Genomic DNA, 19,108 nt, shown 5'->3' with positions numbered 1-19,108 from the left:
CCATTTTCCCAATTTTCATGCCAAAAATCCCCATCTATTTTCTATCCTCGTTACCGACTCACTAATGGTGAACAACTCCGATAACATACTGTCATACCATGTTCAAATACATCAGTCATACTTTTATCATATTATGACTCGTTCACTCTTTCAAAACGATTGCGGATATAGAACGAGAGGGAAAAAAAATGAAACTAATGATTAAATTCTGTCTCATTAATTTTTTGATATGTACAAATATTTACGTGCGTGTATGTGATATTTTATAATTAGTATACAGCAGATACATTACAGCTTAAAGCTGAACAAATATGAAATGAAAAACAGTATAAAAAGATAATCCCTTTAGTTATAATTTACACCAATTATTATTGAAATATCGCGAATAAATAAAAAGGGTGTGAATTATTATTTTTTTTTTATTTGGAAAGTATATTTCTTCTTTTACTATATTTATAGTGGTTGGGGGGACAAAGCCGTATTAAGATTTTTTTTTATCTCGTTAAGAGACTTTGGAGAAAAAGAGAAATATACGCTATATATATATGTGGCGCAGTTGGAGTTTTACTAAGATGTTTTATTCCCCCTTTTGAATAAATGACTAACTTAATGGTAGCGATGCGTAGACGAGGTGCAAAGTAACACAAAGACGATGAATGTCACTGTCGACTAATAATTCCAGTCGCGTCAAGCTAAACATAGAGGGAGAGAGTGAGAGAGAAAGAGTAGTCCCCCTTTTCGTTTCCAAGTATTTTAACTCGTGTTAAAATGCCGTGTGTTACTCCAAGCTGTTCGAAAGATTGATAGCAACTGACTCGACTGCAACATTTCTTTTTTTTTTCTTTCTTCTCAATGTGTTGAATAAACACATTATTAACAATGTATGTGAGCACTCGCGACATGGCACAATTTCTTACTGGTTGATATTTATTATATTTGTTACGATGACAATTTGTTACGGAATTTAAAATGCGAAATTAGTTTGGTAATAGCAAATTTTTTTATTCGGTTCACAACAAAATGCGTTTTAAAAAATGGTTACTAATGGTAATATATGATTAAAATGGTAATAATAATTTTTTTATGTGATATTTGTTATTAACCTTTGAATCATTACCAAAATTCCTAATCAGAAACCCTAAAAACCCCCAAATAAGAAGTTACAAGCGAATTGCATTAGATTTTTAAAATGTCCGCCATATTGAATCCGCCATTTTGGATTCTGAAAAAGTATCATTGGGTTAGTAATCAGTGACCCTAAAAACTCTCGAGTTTCAAGTTTCAAGTTAATTCAATTTTAAAAAAATTTGTCCCCCATTTTGAATTTTGAAAAACTGACCTCAGCGTCCCTAAAAACCTCTGAGAACACATTTGGTTTTTAAAAATTTATAAATAAAAGATGTTTAAATTTTTTTAATTTATCTTCTCCTTCTGGGGGCGTTAGAGGGTTAAATTAAATTTTTTTGAAAATTTGGGGCATAAGACGATAAAGTTTTTTTTTTGCACTCAATCGTATTCGATAAAAGGAAGAAACAAGGATAAGAAATTTTGTCTCGCAAGGAGTTTGGTAATAGCAATTTTTTTAATTAAAGAATAACCCTTAAAAATATAAAACACAAGTAGAAAGTGGAAAATTCAAGAAATAAAAATAAAAATTCATTTTTTACTGACACAATTTAAATTTCTTTGATTCGGTTTCCGTTTAAATGTAAGTGCGAGTAAAAAGCAAAGAAATTACGATTCGTAAAGAAAAGAGTAAAGAATAAAATTATTTTGATATGAGTTTGACAAAAATAAAAAAAAATCGAGAATGGGATTGAAAAATGGAACAAAATAAACAATGGTAGAGGAATAGAATAAAATAGAGAAGAAAGGAAAAAATATTGTAGAATAGTAAAAAAGAGAAATGCGAAAAATAATAATAGAAAATGAAATTAAATACAGAAGAGGAGAATAAAAGACCAAAAATTTAAAATGAGTAAAGTTTAGAGAAATGAAGGAAATAAAAGAAGTAAAATACCAGAATTTGGAAATGAAATACGGAAAAAAAATATGAAAATAGAAAAAATATAATAAACATAAATCAGAGAAATGGCAGGAAATTTGATCAAAAGAACTGGAAAAATGTCAAATTTCTAGAATTACAACAAAAATTCTAGATTATAGTGTTCAAAAAATATTTTTAAAAATCTTGAATTCCTCTTGAATTTAAAAAAAATTTAAATCACAATGGGTTTTTTTTCAAGGTATTTTTTTTAGAATAAATGATAAAATAATACCACTAATTAAAGTTATTTTTTGAATAATTGAATTCTAGAATCATTTTCTAATTTCTAAAGTTATGAATTAAACATAATTAACTTATCGAAAAGATTTAAGTTAAAAAGCTGTTCCAATTTTCACAATTAATTAAATTTCAGAAGGTTCCGAACTAAAATTTTTCAATTTTTTTGGAGAAATTAACAATAAGTAAATATTTATTTAAAAAATAATTTATTTTGTTAAATAATTATTATTTTATCTTCTACAAATATTAGATCTTTTTGAAATTTTGATAAAATTTTACTATTTTTAGTTAAATTTACTTTTAGGTTACGTCAAATTAACTGAAATTCTTGTTTACTAATGCAATTAGTAAAATTTGTCTATTTTTGTAGTTATTCAATAACTAATAATTAGAACTTTCTACTAATAATTAGTTATTTTTTAATAATAATTAATGGAGCAAAAATTTACGATTTTACTATAAATTAGTTATTATTAACTATAATAAAAATGTAGAAAGTTGACTTGCGATTCGATTTTGACATTGACATTGAATTTAAAGATTTCTGCTTTAACTTTAACTTTGATTTTTAAAGTCAAAGCGAAAATAAAAATCAAAGTCATATTCAAAATCAGAGTCTAAGTCAAAGTGAAAGTGAAATTCAGAGTCTATGTCAAAGTCAATTTACAAAATCGCATTTAATTAATTAAATTTAATTAATTTTTTTTTAAAAATAGTATCTCACAACTAATGGCAAATTCTCTAAAAGTTTTAAATTAATTTTTATGTACTTATAAAAATTACATCATTAATTTTTATTTAGAATTGAACTTCCCTTGAATTTTTTTTTATATGAATCAGGGAAAAATTAAAATTTTATGTAGAAATCAGAGAAGAATCAGGGAAAAACGAAATTTAATTTTGATGGTAACCTTGTCAAAATATAAAATGAAAGCAAAATTAATATCAAGATTAAAGTCAAAATCAAAATTAATGTAGAAAAAGAAATAGACATAGAAATATAGATACAAATAGAAATACAAATACAAAAAGACATAGAAGTGTAGATACAAATAGAGATAATATATTTATAAAAAGTGCAGAATCCGAAAGAAGAAAGTTTTTTATTTTTTGCAAGTGATCATTAATTCATTAACAATCCAGAAGTCGAATATTAAACACTATCGCTACACTAAGCGTGAAAGTTACTTTGAAAGTTGCAAGACCAGGGTAAAAATAAAATCGCGAGCAATAAGTACTTGTAGAAAGTTGCAGATTTTCATTAAATGGTACACGCAAAGAGTAGTTGGTAACAGAAAACTTGTATAGCAAAAAGCAGCAAAGAAATATATATTTTTTTTTTGAGTATTTTTCTGCAATTGCTTTTGGTTAAAACGGTTAATTTATTGCCTTTACTTTCTTTTTTCTTCCTCTTCTTCTTCTTCTTCTTCTTCTTCTTCTTCTTCTTGGTTTCTGTGTGTATTTTACCTACTGTACTTATTGGCTGGTGTAATTTTTTTTACTCTATCGTTTTACACGTTACTTTAGTAAACTCTCGCAGGTTTCTATTAGTCGCTCGAGATAACACTTTTCCTGGTTACTTTACTTTCCTTAATGAAAAATCCAAACTGTGAGATAGATACAGACTTATATATATATATCTATGTATATCCTGTATTGAAGAGTGCGCTGAATACTTTTAATTAATTAATTCAAGTGCTCTTGATTTCTTCAAATACTTTATAAGCTCTATAAGCTCTCAAGGTTCGGTATTTGTGGCATTTCATTACCTAGAAGGCTGACCTAGATAAATTAATGCATCCTGAAGAAAGAAGCTAAGAAACTTGAAATTCAAATTAAAACCCTTAAAGCAGTGGGTAGGGAAATTGGATTTAAGACTCGAAACAATTTTTAACTCGACTTTTCAACTTTGTAGCTTTTATGATATTTTTTTCTTCTTTATTTTTAATTATTCCCTTTTTTTTTTTTTTTTTTTTTTTTTTTTGATGAGGAAGAAAATGTTTTAGTGGTTTTGTTGTCGTTGAAAAAAGGTTCAAAAGGAAAGAATTTTTACAACTACTGGTGTTATATTTGCGTTGATGGAATTATGATTTGGGAAATATTTAGTTTGTGGGGTATAAAAGATATAAATAAACTATATTCGTGTGAGTATAACTCATTCTGCATTGAAGAAGAAGTTTGGTGCTTGTTAAAAATATCATCGTGTCTTGTGCAGACGGAAAATTTGTGGTTCAACGACAGTCTAAACACAAAGGACCACCTATGTATAGTGTGTGGCGAGTAACTATCTATAGAATATAGTGTATCTATGGAATTTAGTTGTGGATATTACCGTCAGATCGTTATTATTATACTGGCTATAAGCCTAAGTCATGTTAGTCTCATGCCTCTATGGTTGGAATATTATGTTTTACTATATAGCTCCATAAGCATGAGTTTAAACCCATTATGTTGTTACAACCCTGGAAAACTTTACGGTAGTTAACAATTGAAAATCAAATCATCTTTAGTGTCATAACATTGTGTGTTTATTTTCACATTATTTTTATTATTCATTTCTTCTGTATCTTATTTGTTACATTTTTCTTCCTAAAAATTATCAGGGAATTTAGGGAAAAGTCAGGGAAAGTATAATTGGTCAGGAAAATCAGGGAAAAGTCATGAATTTTTATTAAAGTACTGGAAAAAATTAAATTTGCAGGATTCATAATTAGTTTTATTTTATTTTTTAATAAATATTTAATTAATTATTAAAAATCATAGATTTATAGAAGAATTCTAGTTAAAAACACTAAAAAAAATTGTATTTTAGAAAAGTTACAAATGTTTGCAAGAATTCAATTTTGTTTAAAAATTTAAAAAAATTCTATTCAAAATTTAAATTATCTTTAAAAATAATAAAATTTTTCTCCAAAATTCAATTATTTTTATAAATAATAAACATTTCACAGTAATTCAACTATTTACAAATTTTTTATAAATTTTTTTGCAATAATTCAATTATTTTCATAAATAATAAATTTTTTTACAAAGATTCAATTATTTTCATGAATAATAAAACTCATTATAGAATTTCAATTATTTTTAATACAATTTTCACCGAATTCCTCGAAAAATGTAATTCTTCTTTAAAATTTTATTAAAATTCGTCGAAAAAATTCGATTATTTAAAAATTTGTTGACAAAATTCTTTATGAGAATTCAATTTAAAAAAAATTCATTTATTCAATCATTTTTTCATTTTTGTATTTAAATAATTGAATTCTTATAGAATTTTCTAATAATAATTGTTTTAAAAATGAATTTCATATAAAAAATTAAAAATAATTGATAATTGTTCATTTATTTATTTCGAAGAATTTTAATAAAAAAATTTTAAATTAATTTCATTTTTCGTACAATTTACTTAAAAGTTAATTAAAAATAATTGAAATCCTTAGAAGAATTTTATTATTTAGGAAAATAATTGAAGTCTTGCAACGAAGTTTTATTACATTTTTTAAAAATAATTGAAATCCTGTGAAGAAATTTAGTATTTAGGAAAATAATTGAATTCTTGGAAAGAATTTTATTACATTTCTTTTAAATAATTGAAATCCTGTGAAAAATTTTATTATTTATGAAAATAATTAAATTCTTGCTACGAACTTTTATTACATTTTTTAAAAATAATTCAATTCTTGCAAACGAATTTTATTACATTTCTTTTAAATAATTGAAATCGTGTGAAGAATATTTTATTTTTTAAAATACTTTAATTCTTTTGAGAAATTTTATTAAAATAGTTGATGTTAGAAATATTTGAATTTCATCGAAGAATTTCATTATTTGTGAAATGTAATTGAATTCTTGCATAAAATGTTTGTAAATAATTACATTTTTCGAGGAAATCATTTAAAATTGTATTAAAAATCATTTAAATCATAGGAAAAATTTTATTATTTATGATAATAATTGAATTCTTACAACAAATTATATTACAATTTTTACAAATTATTGAATTGGTGTGAAAAATGGTATTACTTATAAAAATAATTGAATTCTTGAGAAGGATTTTATTAAAATTTTTGTAAATAATTTCATTTTTTTAAAAAATTGTTTAGAAATTTAAATTATCATAAAACATGAAAATTAATTAAAATTGAACAGTATGAATTTTTTGGAAATAATTGAATTTCAAAAGATTTTTAAATATTGAAGTCTTTGAAAATTTTAATTGTTGTAAAACTGAAATAATATTAAAATTTTTATTTTGAAATAAAATGATTATAGTTTTGAACAATTTTATTTAAAAATTTTAACATACAAATAATTGAATTTTGGAAGATTTACAGTTGTAATTTTTAAAAATAGTTAAAGTTCAAAAAGGCTTTACATTAAAATCATTTAAAATATTTTAATTCCTGTAAAAGAAGAAGTAGATATTCAAATATTAATTTCAAACAAATTATTCTTTTTTTAGAATGTAATTTAATTTAGAAATTATGAAAACAAGTGAGTCGTCAAATTTAATTTTTCGATTGTTACTTCTTTGCTCCTTTTTTTTAGTTTTAAAGCTACTTTTCGCTACTTTTTAAAAATTAATTTTTGATTACGAAGCGTACACTGAGACAACAATATTTTTGAATCAATTATAATAAAAATACAGTCAAACAAAAATTATTTTTGAATTAAAAACAATAATTTTGATTCAATACCTATTAAGTTTGATTTAATAAAAATTACGTGTATATTTCAATTATAAAATACGTTTAATTCAAAAATATATTTTTGGTTGGCTACATGTTCTTGGATTCAAAAAAAATTTTTCAAAATTTTTTTCCTCAGTATGTAATAATTAACAATTGCTATTAAAACAGCTACTAAGGTAACATTACTTTTTCGGTCTGACTAAAAAACACTTTTACTACTTGTAAGTAAACGAGTAGTATAGCAACCGCTACTATAACTACAGTTATCGTAGCAACCGTGACTATAGCAACAAGCACCATAGCAATTGTTTGGTTATTATTACCTCAGCATCCGGTTACTACAGTTACGGATGCTGCGCTAAGAGATTTTTCAAGGAATTTTTCCAATTACAATAACTATACTGTTGGGAGAAAAAATTATTCCAAGACTTTTATCGACTTTTGAAGATACTTTGTTTTTGTTGAAAGCGAAGAATGAGAGGAGAGAGTGGTGTAGAGATTGGTTAAAATCCTATTACATAGTTATTTTCTCATAAGTTGCAAACACGAGAGGAAAGCTGATAGTTTTTCTATAAGTTGGAAAGAAAATCTGGTGTGTTGTATGTATGTATGTATGCATATATATATATAAAAGTTGAAATAGCAGCGATCGAACTATGTATATATGTCACTTACCGACTTTTCCAAGAACGTAAGGGAGTATACACATCCCTTGCTTCGCCCTTCAAGAGTTGGAATTAAATTTCACTCCCTTACTTTGCTTCTTCTTCTACTTCTACTACTTCTTCTTCTTCTTCTTTTTTCTATTTTTTTTTTCTTTTTCATTTTTCTCTTCTTTTTCATTTTTTTCTTCTTTTTGCCTTTTTCCCCTTTTTTCCTTCACCCTTCCAGAAAGAACTGCTATGCCATTCCCAAGACACTGGCAAGCAGTTTTAGAGATAACGAAAGCGAACGTTAGCTGAGATAACGAAATTCCCCTCTTACAGTGTCGACTACCCTCCGACATTTGGCTTCTGCCTCCTAATAATAATGATACTCTCGATTGACAGTTTAATTTTAAAACTTACCATTACATTTCAAAGTTTCCTTGTATTTTAGATTTCAAGAGTTTTTTCCCCTCCATCGAATAAGAAGGGAAAAAAGTATCACAAGAGCGATAACGGTAGTTTTAAAATTGATGGGGGGTTTTTTTTTTAGAAAAATGTCCCAACAATGTTTCTGAAATAAAACTAAAAGAATTGATAACAATTTTCCGAAATTAGTAAGTGAAGATTTTTTTCTTACTAATTTCTTACTTAATTCTCGACAATTTTTTTTACCTTTTTTTTGAACCTAAACCGCTTCAGCAGTGTAATCGAATATGCAGCGAAGCTTGTAAGAAGATTACGATATATATACGTATACACCGCAAACGAAGCTTTTTTCTAAATGAATTGTATCTCACGGTTTGTCTGCATTATTTCTGATGCCATTAGTATTATAAGTCTAGACTCTTAAACTCAATTATCGATAAAAAATTAGAATTGAAAAGCACTCGAAACACTTTTTCCTGCTTTCATTGAATTCGGCTGAAAAATATCATACCGAACTTGTTTTTTAGTTACTAAAAAAAATTCAATGAAGAAAAAAATATTTTTCAGGAAAATCAGTAATTAAGGGAATCGTTAACATAAAAAGAATATTAATGTGTATGAAAATTGTTAATAACAAATATTTATAATAATCAAAGTTAGTGAGAGAAAAATTATTAATAAAAATTAGTATTAATAAAAGTTAGCAATAAAAATTTAGTAATAAAAATTAGTAATTATAAAAGTTAGTAACAGTAAAAGTTGGGGAAAATAAATTTATTAAATTAATAAAATAAATACTAATAATAAATATTAGCAATAATAAAAGTTAGCAACAATGAAAGTTAGTAATAATAAAAGTTATTAAGAAAAAAAGGTAGTAACAATAAAAGTTAATAATAATAAAAGTTAGTATGAGTAAAAATTAGTAATAATAACAGTATTTAAAGTTAAATTAATAAAACAAAAATTCGTAATAATAAATATTTGCAATAATAAAAGTTGATAACAATAAAAGTTAGTAATAATAAATGTTGGTAACAATAAAAGTTATTAATAATAAAATATACTTCCAATAAAAGTTACTAATAATAAAAATTAAAAATAAATATTAGTAATATACAAAGTCATTAATAATCAAAATTAGTAAAATTAAAAAATAATTTCCCATTAGTAAAAGTCAATTAACTCTGATCATTTTCAGTTATTTGTCCAATAAAAATAAACGGAAGGGTTTTCAAAAATTAATTACGTTCAATTAATCAAGAGATAAAATGAAACATTGGGGAATGAGTAATTTTTTTTTTTTTTTTTGAAATTAAAATAACGAAAGTAATATTTTTCTGAAAATGACAGGAGACAAATATTGCGAATAAGAAAATTAATAACAGTGGAAAAAATGCTTGTCAGAGAAAGTTTCTTGAAAATTGATTAACCAATGAACTGGAAAATATTTTCTGGTAAACTTTCTCAAACTTTTGATGAACAATATTCAATATTTTTATTTTCTTTCCTGGCAAGTCTTTTGGAAAACGAATATTTTCACTTTCTCATTTTTCTAAATTTTCTCGACGATAGCTCGAAGTTTGTGTAAATTTTTTTGTATAGTTGATAAAAAAAATTGGTTAATTCAAAATTGAAGGAAAGTTTATTTATACATTATGAGAATTTTATTATGATTCATTTTATTTATTTTAAGTTGCTTTTTGTTTAATTAGAAAAACTTTTTTAATTTGTTGTTGATTAGAGTACTTTTTATTTTATAAAACTAGTTTTTATTTCATTAAAAAATTGTTTATGCAATGATATTAATTTTTGGTTGATTGAAAAAAAATATTGTTTTGATTAAAAATGTGTTTGATTAAAAAAATCTTTATTTGGCTTATAGAAAATTTTTTGGTTTTGTTTAATAACATTTTTATTCTTTATAAACAAAATTGAGTTCTTTTGCTGTAAAATTTTCCTTTTTAATTTAGATAAATTGTCCTTGATTCTATAAATAAAATCTCTATCTTGAAGAGAATTTTATCTCTATTTTGGAAAAATTTTACAAAAATATTTGATCATTTTTTGCTTGAATTTGCATTTCACAAAAGAGTTGCCCGTAAAATTTCGAACAAATATTGTTGATCAAACTTTTTAGAGTAAGTTGTTGTATATGTGTATATATATATTCCGCTCATATTGTTAGCCAATTTTTTAAGAAACTTTTCCCTGTCAATCTTTCTGCAACTTTTGATACTCTCGACATTTGTCACAAACTTTCTACTGATATTATTGTCAGTTGCGTCGTCTCAAAAAAAAAAAAAACTCGTTTCCTTTTTTTATCTGAATTTTTCTTTTTCAAAAGAAATATTCGTTGACAATTTTTATTAAAATGGGTATTTTCACCTCCAATGAAAAAAATTTATTTGATTTAAATAACCGTGTATTAATGTATTTAGCTATTACCAAATAAATATTTACTTGAATCAAATAATTTTTATTTAAGTCAATTATAAATTGTATTTGAACAAATAATTTTAATATTTGATTCAAATACCATTTAATCGATTGTAATAAAGATTATTTTATTCAAATACCATTTAATTGATTTAAATAAAAATTATTTGATTCAAATAAATATTTATTTGATAATAGGCAAGTAAACGGTTAGTTGAATTAAATTAATTTTTTTCAGTGTTGATTGCTTCAAAATTATTTTTAAAAAAACTTAGAATAAAATAAATAAAATTTTCAGTTTTCTAAAATTTTATACAGTTTGCTTTTAATTGGAAAATTTGAATGCAAAGTAAAAATGAAATTAGGAAAAAATTCTTCCAAACTGAAATTAAATAAAGCAGGCGAAAAATGAGGTCCATAAAATGTATCGCATCGAAGAGATGTCTTGATAAAATATTTATATTTGTAAGTTTCTATTAGTCACAAGGGAGGTAAGAGTAAGAAGTTGGTTATTTTTGCCCCAGCTGTGATTTGTATTTTTGCAAAAAAAAAAACGAAAAAAGAAAAAAATCTTGTTTAGAAAAGTCCCAATCGATATAACGTGAAATTGATGAGAAAATCATGAGGGATCTGGAGGCAGCTGCTTGTCCCAAGCGTGTAATATTGAAGATATGTTCACAGATAGGAACAAAGCCGATAAAGAAGGAGAGAGGGCCGAAGAAGGGGGGGAGGGGGGGTGAAACATAGACATAGAGAAAGTGAGAGAGTGAGAGAGTTGTGTTTCACAGCAAGGCAGAAGATCTCGATAAGCATTTCGAGACAATCCTTGGAGAAGCATGCAATTTAGGCACTCTGAACAGCGTGTACCCGAGATACATACACCTCGTATATCAAATATGTCTGAACCACCGGAAACGATGCGACGGGGCCAGAGATTCCGGATACTAGGACTATATCTAACACACATAGTTGGCCGTAAATTCTCAACTCTTTTGCGCTCAATTTTCGGACATTTATTGAGTGAACGAGTGGACACGACACCATACCACGGACCACGCGTTACTAGCCGCCATCCAAAGAGATTCGGGAAATGTTCTCTCGGAAATATTTATCACTCTCATTGGCCACTACTGTTCATTTGTGGTTCGCCCAAATTGGGCCTCGAATTATAGTTACTTTCCAAAATCGCTATGAATTTACGGTTTATTTAATACGGATAATTATAATAAGCGAAATAAGAATAATAAATAATAACAATTTTAATAATACCTAATTAGGTTATAACAACCGTACAATAATCTATATTAATAATCGTTGTATTCCGGCAATCTGTTTGTAGATTGAATTTATAGTTTTTGTTTTGTTTTTTGTTTCATAACTTTCAAAATAATTTTCCTTCTTAAAATTTTTCAATTTTTAAATTGATATATGGGGCAAAATTCCTCAACTGTCCAGGTCAAAAAATGAATTTTCTCGAAAGTTTGCCAAAATGGCACTATTTATTAATAATAATTATTATTATTAATAAAAAATAATAATTAATTCACGTGGACAGTCGAGGAATTTCGCCCCATATATTGAAAGTCATTGAATTCTTGCACAGAATTTTATAAAAACATTTGAAAATAATTGAGTTCCTTCGAAGAATTTTATTAAAATTGTTAAAAATCCTAATTAACTTCTTTTGAAGAATTCCTTTGAATTATTTTCAAATTAACGGAACTTTTTTTGTAATTTTAATTGAAAATTTTAAAAGTAATTGAATTTTATGACGAATTTCTTTTAAGTATTTAAAATAATCGTGTTTGTTAATAATTGAAATTAAATGCTTAATTATTTGAATTTTATTAAAATTTTTAGAAAATAATTAAATTCTTCTCAGAATATTATTATAATTTTTTAGGATAAATTAATTAATTCATAGAATTTTATTGAAATATTGAAAATAATTGAATTTTTTCAAAAAATTTCTTGAATATAATGAATTTTGTTACTAATAGTAATTACAAATTTTACTTCTAAATTTAATTTGATAGAAAATTAAATTCTTGTAAACAATCTTAAAATTTTTTTTAAATAATTAAATACTTTTGAAGAATTTCGAATTAATTATTAATAATTAAATCGATTTCGAAAAATTGTAGTTTTATATTTGCCACAGTTTTTCTAAGGATATCAAATTGAGACAAAAAACGAATCAAAAACGTTGCTTCGCAACATTTTTGATTCGTTTTTTGTCTAAATTTGGAATCCTTAAAAATAATGTGTGAATTCCGAGTAGTAAAAGTTTGATATAGTCCGACAATAGGTTTTCACGGATTTTATTTTTTAAGTAGTAAAAGATTAATATAGTCAGACAGTACACATTAGTAGTTTTTTATTTGATTTTCGAGTAGTAAAAGTATAATATAGTCAGACAGGATTATCTTTGTTATACAGTCAACCAAAAAATATTTTTGAATTAACCATAATAATTTTGATTCAATATATGTGGCATTCCACCTCAAGTGATCCGGGCATAATTTGGAATGTTTGGGATCAGGTTAAAAGTTTGTATAAACAGTAGTCCTATTAGATACAATTAAAAATACAAAATATTATTAATTTATTTAAACAAATGTAAAAACTGGAGGGGGTCAAAGTTTAAATTTTTGATCTTACATGGAATATTTGAAAAATTCGTAGTTTCTTTAAAAGAAAACGAAAATATGTTTTCTATTATTTGGAATTTTTTGCTGTTTTCCAACACTTTCTAATGGTGTAAACAAATTTAAAAAAAATAATTTTTTTGACCTTGAAAAATTAAATTAAAAAATAAAATTTCATTTTTTTATGAAATGGACATTTTTTATTTAAAAAAAATTTTTTTTTTCATAAAGGTGAGGTTTTTTCCTAAAAAAAATATGTAGGTCAAAACGTGGGACAAGAACTTTTAACTGGTCAAAATAAACATTTACTTCTGCAGTACACCTCCGCTGCGCGTTGTTAGGCTGTATATTGTTTATAACAACTGAAATAAATTATTTTATGCTTTATTAATTATCTGGTGGTCATATTGGATAAATTTAAATTGATTTAGATCATGTGCAGCGACGGAATAAGAAAATAAATGTCCTTTTTTAAAAAAGTGTATTAATTTGTTAACTTTAATTAAAAAAAAATTATAAACAATTAAAATCTCAAAAATCGGCTTCGAGGGATGTATTAAGAATTTATTCCCCTTTAATTTAAAACAGAGAACATTCAAATCGGTTAAAAATTGTAAGCTGTAGACATTTTTTAACAGTAAATTGTAAAAAAATTTCCACTGTGGGCCGGTGCACTGCAGAAGTAAATGCTTATTTTGACCAGTTAAAAGTTCTTGTCCCACGTTTTGACCTACACATTTTTTTTAGGAAAAAACCTCACCTTTATGAAAAAAATTTTTTTTTTTAAATAAAAAATGTCCATTTGATAAAAAAATGAAATTTTATTTTTTAATTTAATTTTTCAAGGTCAAAAAATTTTTTTTTTTAAATTTGTTTACACTATTAGAAAGTGTTGGAAAACAGCAAAAAATCCCAAATAATAGAAAACATATTTTCGTTTTGTTTCAAAGAAACTACAAATTTTTCAAACATTCCAGGTAAATTTGACCTCCGGATCACTTGACGTGGAATGCCACATATAAGTTTGGTTCAATAAAAATTCCTAATTCAATTATAAAATATGTTTCATTCAAACATATTTTTTTGCTTGGTTACTTTATTTTATGGATTAAAAAACTTTTTTTCTCGCAGTTTACACATGAATTTTTATTGATTTTATTATTTAAGTAATACAAGTTCCATATAGTCAGACAATGATTATTATAATCTTCACTGTATTTCATTAGATTTGTTTATAATTAATCTTTTTTTTTCTAATTAACTGAACTGGAAAGAACATATTTTGTCTATTGTGTTTATAAAGTGTTTTGCGGTCTATAAAATGATGTAATTTCCAAAGTGTCTCGACAGCTTAGTTAAAAGTGCATATGCATAGAGAGCCTGGTGTGTGGTGTATTACACCGGCGACTGCTATCAGGTTTGGCATGGGTCAAGAGGATTGGTAGCTGATGAAGAGGCGGAGCGGTACACGAGGCGAAAGCCGATTAATGCAAATATCTAACGCATATAGGTACGATAGTTCACCGAACGGTTTACGAACGAGAGGGGGGCGAGTGAGGGAGAGAGAGAGAGAGTGAGAGAGAGAGTTGGATGGGTGGGTAAATGTAGTTGGGGTGGCTGGTGCCCGCTTTGCTCGACCGCAAAGCTTCAATTTAGAATGCTAATCAACAGCGCCCTCCGGTCCTATTTCCCTCCGTACACGTGCATTCATCCCTTATCTCCTCTCAAAAACCACTGGAAAGGAAGCCTACTTGACAATTATTTTTCAAAAGATAAAAGGGACATGCGTTTGATTAATACTTCTAAATAGTAGTGCCCCTAATCCCGGGCCAACACTTTTTTCTCTCTTTCTCTCTCTTTACATTTTCAAATCCGTTTTAATTGAAAATCTCTTTTTTTTCTATTTTAATTAAGTTGCGAATTGCAATTAATTCCTATTTTTTAATTAAAGCGAATTGTAAATCTTTTTATTTAATAAAAAAAAGTGGACTTTTTCGAAAATCTTTTTTCGGACCAAATTTTCAGTAGTGCCATTTTTAGCAAAATTAATTTGTTAATAATTAATTTGAATAAAATTGATTTGATAATTTGATTCATAAAATTGAAAATACAATAAATAAAAGTTAACAGTAGAATAATAATAGAGAAAGAAAGTTTAATCTGAAAAAGTATATGAAATAGAGGACGAATATTATTCAGTCAAGTGGTTGAAATTTACTCTTACATGTGAAAAGAGATCTCACATGGAACATAAAAATGTATTTTATTATTAGTGTGTAATACACAGCAAATGGGGAAAGTCATAAAATTATGGAAATTGCCCAGTATAGGTGAATTTTTAGTATTCAATATTTAATCACCCAATATAACTATTATCGTTCCAATATAAACTATCTAAATGCTTTTATAATGTCGATTAAAATTATCTACCATTGAATCACATAATCACAATATTATTTAACAATATTCACTTTAACACATCATTTTTTATTTCATTTTCTTAAAAATAAAATAAAATATATTTTTTTTTTAAAGAAAATTAATCATTAAACGAATTAATTATATTACAAAATAATTGATTAATTGTCATTATAAATCTTTTCTTTCGAATATTGCAACAGAATATCATTTTCCTTGCATTAAATTGAACTTACAGTGAAACTCGATTTTCCAAATTTTATTACAGTAAATAATCCTTAAAAAATTGTTCATAATTTAAAGTAATATTTTTACAATATTCTGGAACTGAGTAAAAATAATTCTTGTTTGGCATTTTTTAATAAAATTTTTTTTTAAATACAGTTGCATTACGACAGGTTTGACTCTATTTTAATTTTTAAAATGTGAAAAATAACTGTAGGCAAATTTTTTAAAAGTATTATAATTAAAAAGTTTTATAATTCTTGAAGTTTTGTAAAATTTTATTAAAAATATATTTTTTAAAATATTTCATTAACATTTTTTTGTTTTTACAATACCAATTTTTAAAGACTTTTATTCTACACGTTTGAAAATAATTGAATTCTCAAAAATTTTGCTGAAAAATCTTCAAATAAAAACTTGCATATGAAAATTAATGAAAATTGTCTTCAACAAACGCTGTATAGAAGATGCGAATTAATCGTATAATTTATCCTTCTCAGTAGTAGGAAATTATTATAGTTGGACAACAGAAATTTTTTTTAGAACGAGTTTAAAACTTTTATTTTGACATCACGTTTTTGTTTGTTTTCGATAGCAAATTTTTATTAAGTAGAAAAAATGCTTTATTGTCAGACAATAGAAATAATGCTAATTATTTGAATAAATTTAACTTTCCAGTAGTAAGAAATTGTTGTAGTCAGACAATAGAACTTCAGTTTTAAAATGCAATTAAAATTTTCCTTTTTCTTAGTCGAAATTTTTTATTAAGTAATAAAAACGCTGTATAATCAGAGAGTAAAAAGGTGTAATACCTATAGTCCAAAAGGAATTTTTATGGATTTTATTATTTAAGTAGTATATGTTCCATATGGTCAGACAGTGAATATTAATAGTTTTTTATTTGATTTTTGAGTAGTAAAAGTATAATATAGTCAGACAGGAGGTTTTGTACATTTTTTTCAAAGTAGAAGCGAGAATAAAAAAAAACAATAAAGTTTATCAAGCTAAATGTGAAAATATAAGTAGTAAGAAATTGTTATAGTCAGACAAGAGAACTTTAGATTTAGAACGCAATTAAATTTTTTTAAGAAGAATTTATTTGAGCAGAAATTTTGTATTAAGTAGAAAAAACGCTGAATAGTCCGCCAATAAAAAGAATGCGAATCAGGAGAATAAATTGTGCTTTTCAGTAGTTAGAAATCGTTATAGTCAGACAATAGAATTTCACCTTTAAAACGCAATTTAAATTGTATTTGTTTCAAGTAGTAGAAACAATCTTTAGTCAGACAACACAAATAGAGTGTAATTAGACAAATAAATTTTACTTCCTTTCAGTAGTAGAAGTTTAATCTTTGTCAGACAGTTAAGATTAATATTGTCATAAGTTTAATCACATAAATTGAGAAATATTCATATTTATCCTTTATTGCTTTTACAACAATTTTCCCTAATGCTCGTATACATAGTTTCTACTCGAAAATGAATGAACCTTTTGTCCTCTTGTTTTTTCACGCTAAAATGTACACGTATGTAAAGTTTTCGTATTATTTCTAAAAGCATATAAACTAAATGTCTACAATGAATATTCTCTCATACAGTGTTTAAAATTAACAGCAAAAAGAAAATATATTTCGTCTTTTCATTTATATTGTATACAGTCTTTTAATATATTACATATGATTCCGTTGCGTAATTTTAACTCTGCTTAATACTCTTCTAAAGACAAGGATTATCATAATTGACCTGCTGCATTGTTTTACATTCTCTTTGTTTTATGATATTCACGTTTCGGTACAATTCTGACTAAGGTAACTTAAACAGAAATAATCATTTTATTAACTGAGAATTTCTCGGCTTATTTACATGAGGAAAAGGGAATAAATTCTTTCTCGAAGAAAAAGTTTTCAAACTTTTTTGGTTGAATTTTCATTTTTATCAAAAGGTTTAATTTTTGATTGATTTTCATTTAGAACTTTCTAAAAATCGAAAGTATGTAAAAAATGTAATTTTTACAGAAAATGAAGTTTTGAAAACGGGGACAAAATATTTTTGTCTTTCATTATTATTAAAGTGCTCTGTTAAATAAAATTGATTACAAGTATGATTAAAATTTTCGTTGTATATTTCATTTCTTTTTTTTTTAGTTGCTTTTGTAATTTAAAATAACGACAGAGTTAATAGTATTGTAACTTTGTGCCATGTGTGCACATTTGAAGAAATAATCGCTTTAATTAAAAGGTTTTACAATAACCTACGTGCCAATTATTTTTACTTTGACTTCACTCCGAATAAATGCAATTAAACATGAGCGAATGCCATCCCAGTCATAGAGGAAAAGAGAGAGAGAGAGAGAGAGAGAGAGAGAGAAAGAGAGAGCCTTCACTATATCTTTTCTCTTTGTGCCACATTTTTCTTTCAGTGAAACATTCTACCACTAACTGTCAATGCACACATGCTTTAAAAATCTAATTTTACATTCAAATGTTAAAGCTCATCTTTTTTTCCCATTCAGCAATAATATTGCGTTATCTGATGATCTTTTTCCCTTGTTCTCTAACTGTAAAAACCAAAAGCCATTAGCTCACATTACCAAAAAAAAGACTTCAATAGGTCAAAATATCACTGTTCTGCATTTTAAAAAAAATTTTTTAATTCTTGTTTTGTTATTTCCTAAACTTTTAATTATTTTTTAATTTTTTTTCTCATTGGTTTGTAAATTTTTTTTTTTAATTTAAAATATTAATTTTTTTGTAGGAAAATTTTTTTTTTGATTTTTTGTTCATCTGTGAAAAAAACTACATTTAAAATGGTTTGGTTTGTATTTTTTTTGTTCCTCTTTTTTTAGAAAAAGGGGTTGAAGAATGATCGTATTGCTTTAATTGTTAAGAGACACTCATTTAGGACTGAATAATTGCTTTTAATGAGAGAAAATTCTTCTTTAATTAAACGCTCCAACAAATTGTTCGATAAAGTTTCAGATTGTTAGATGAAAGCAAGAAATTTAATACTTGCATATATGTTGTGCACTTCCAGGAAATACAACACTTTCGCGAACTAAATTCATTAGTAATTATTATTACTTCGTTATTTTATTAGTAATTAGAGAAAAAAGGATGTTTTTTCACTTATTGAAGTATATTTCACTTGAATAAAGTGACGAGTACATTGAGAAATTCTTTTATTTTAACCAAACATATTTTTTTTAATCAAACTTAAAATATAATTTTTATTTACCCTTTGTTGGATTTTTATTTACACTTTTATTTTTACTTTCACTTTGATAGAATAAAAGCTTATCAAAGTAAAAATGAATATTTAGAAAAGTGA

General features: G+C 25.3%; 1 protein-coding gene across 9 annotated transcripts in view; it reads left to right on the top strand.

The window, feature by feature from the left end:
* Positions 1-19,108, top strand: part of LOC122502289 (hemicentin-2) — a 369,749-nt gene that overhangs the window by 91,242 nt on the left and 259,399 nt on the right. The window lies entirely within an intron of this gene.

Source organism: Leptopilina heterotoma, unplaced genomic scaffold (assembly GCF_015476425.1).
Source record: "Leptopilina heterotoma isolate Lh14 unplaced genomic scaffold, ASM1547642v1 Lhet_226, whole genome shotgun sequence".
In the NCBI taxonomy this organism is placed as follows: Eukaryota; Metazoa; Arthropoda; class Insecta; order Hymenoptera; family Figitidae; genus Leptopilina; species Leptopilina heterotoma.
Note: the sequence above shows the minus strand (reverse complement) of the source record. Positions and strands in the feature narration are given on the sequence as shown.